This window comes from Macaca thibetana, chromosome 3 (assembly GCF_024542745.1).
Source record: "Macaca thibetana thibetana isolate TM-01 chromosome 3, ASM2454274v1, whole genome shotgun sequence".
Lineage (NCBI taxonomy): Eukaryota > Metazoa > Chordata > Mammalia > Primates > Cercopithecidae > Macaca > Macaca thibetana.
This window is the reverse complement of record NC_065580.1, coordinates 55,119,114-55,122,014: the sequence shown is the minus strand read 5'-3', so window position 1 is coordinate 55,122,014 and position 2,901 is coordinate 55,119,114.

Sequence of the window (2,901 nt, the reverse complement as noted above, 5' to 3'; positions counted from 1 at the left end):
CTGCTCATCTATCATTACTTTTTTCTTTTAACGAACTCAAAGTCTTTTATAACAGAGAAGTGAGACTTTCATAAAAATATCAGGAACCAACACTCAGTACAAATCCTACCTTCACGTACTACTAGTAAGAAAATGAATACAACCTCAAGCATCAAACCTTAGGACTAAAACAAATGGAATAGTCTGATGACAGGCCTTTTCTTGATGTTCCTATGCTGAGAAGCTTATTTCCATCCTAAAGCAATTTAATACTGTGTATTGTGGTTCCAGTGCCTGTGTAATACACAATTGCCATAATAGGTTCTCCAGTTGCCACTTGATTATCCAGCACCATGACAAACACATCTGATGAGCTTGTGGGAAAATGTTCACAAGCACCATCATTCATTGTCTGGAGATTTATGATTCACATTTAAGATCAACAGTCTGATGCACACTGATTATTTTCCTGCTGAGCTACACCATTTGTCTCAACTCAGAAATATTAAAGATTTCTTACATAATGTTGCAGGATCATCTTTTAAGAAGCATTATCAATGGCCTTCCAACCTCTTTTGACTAAAGCAAAATTGACAGTGCTAGCCAGTCACTATCAGAAATTAAAGGACTCATTAAAAATTAATATCCAATCCATGAAAATAAGCTTTTACCAACACTTATAGCAAAAGGCAAAAATTGTATACTCCACAATATCTGAATATTAAATTAGATATGCCAACACCTACTCTGTTTGTAGACTTAAGAATACAAAATGTAGATTCTGAAGGCATTAGGGCTGCCTGACTAAAATAAACACTATTTAAAGTGTGGCCTGAGACCTATGCTTAGCTACAATGACAGACTGTGCTTACCAAATACCCATGTGCCCTCCCTACGGTAGTGCCTTTAAAACTTATGCTGAGTGCAGCATTCTTTTGGTACTTATTTTCTAAAGATCAGCCTACACCTTCATTATGTATTTCCCATTCCCCTCTCAGTTAGGTTAGAGCCATGTAACTAGATTTGGCAGTGGTCTCTTATGCATCCCTTCCAGGATGAGGCAAGTAGGAGCTGGTACATTTTCTCCAGCACTCTCTTCCCCAGTGTGGGCAACCTTGGAGAGCATGCGTTCCAGATGTCATAGAAGATGGAGGTCTGCCTGGCCACTATTGGGCTGTGATGAGAGTGAGAAATAAACTTTTATTGTGTTAAGCCCCTGAGGTTTCAGAGTTGTCTGTTGCAATTAATTACTCTGAATAATGCAGCCACAAATATCAGATGGTGCTGAGATTTCTCACCACTAAGGACAAATCTCATTTTCACTATCAAATTGGACTCAAGTCAGGAAAGAAGCTTTTCTCTTATCAAAGAAGGAAAAGAATTCTTTAACTCACACTATTACATTGACATTAAAAGTGATGTTGGTCACAAGTTTCCTTGGGTGCTTTTTTCTAAAGATCAGACTACACCTTAATCATGTTGATGGATGTATAAAATAAAGATTTCTGCTCAGTTATGGTTATTTTAGTCTTAATAGTAGGTTAGAATAACAACATCTAATTCCAACACCCCAGACAACTTGTTCTAATGAATCCCCAGACTACGGCAAGCCACCCCTCCTGCAAGAGCTTAATGTCAATACTTTCTGGATCCATTTTTCAGGTAGAGTGCATTATTAATTGCCTAGGATCAAATGCAGTATGGAAGGACCGTGAGAGAAGGGCAGAGGAACCCAAGCTTTTAACAAGATTCTATCATGAGCGATCTGTCCATGAAGAATGACTTTTATGGGGAAATCTCATTGTTATTCCAGGAGGCATCTGTCACATTATCTTAGCCACAATAGGCGAAGCACAATGAAGCAATCGCTTGTAAGAGGTCCTTGGCCATAAGCTACATTTGGTGACCCAGAATTGATTACAGGATTGTAAAGATTGTAAAAGACTGTGGTGTATTTAAGAATACTGCCTATAATTCATTAAAAGAAATCGTCTTCAGCAACACATGACCAAGAAGTTTTGGTCAGAAATACATGTCGACTTTCTATACCAACTCTAGGCGAGAATTCTCTATTTTAAAATATGTCTCAAAATATTTTTCCATTATTAACAAAATGTCTCTGTGTCTTCCTTTTTCCCCTAATGTCAGGTTTATTGCTGCATTAGGGAAGACCAAAGGAGATTCCTGCCTCTATGGGCATGGTGGACACAACAATGAATAGGGAATCAGCAGGCTCTAGGGGAACTGCAGGGTACTAAGTATTTCTCCCTCCGTAGATATTTGTCCTTGTAGAGGCCATTAGCATAACACTCCTGGACTCTTTCATTTCATCTTCATCCCCAGGAAAAGATTCTTCCATCTGATGAGTGCCATTAGGAGCAGGGACTTTGACCACATAGCCTAGTCCCTCCTCCCCATCTTTTCTCTTTGAGATTTGCCTGGTTGCATGTGCTTTGGTCTGCTCTCAGTCTCAAGGTAAGTTTAGTGGTAAAGGTTATGTCCCTGCAGGGGGAGGTCACAGTTTTCCCCTGCTACCTGTTGTGGTGGGTGGTTAAGCTGGTCAAATTCTGGTATTCAGCATCAGGAAATTATCTCTTATCACACACCTAAGTTACTCCCTCAAATTTAACATTAATCAGAAATAACGCTGATACTTTTATTTTCATTTGCTTGACTCCTTTATCTCCCGGTGCAGAATGTGGTATGGGTTGGAGGGTGGATCAACCTAGGCCAGAAATCCGTCATCCTAACTATAGGAAATTTTCTAGCAGAGAGTTTGAAAGTCCCAAATTGGAAGTATTCAAATTCTCTGTATTAGTTGACTGCAAGTAAATGAGGAGAACTTCATATGAAGATGCAGTAATGTCTCATTAAACTCAGAGCAAAAAAGCTATTGGATCCTAGAAGAGAAATGGAACTAGG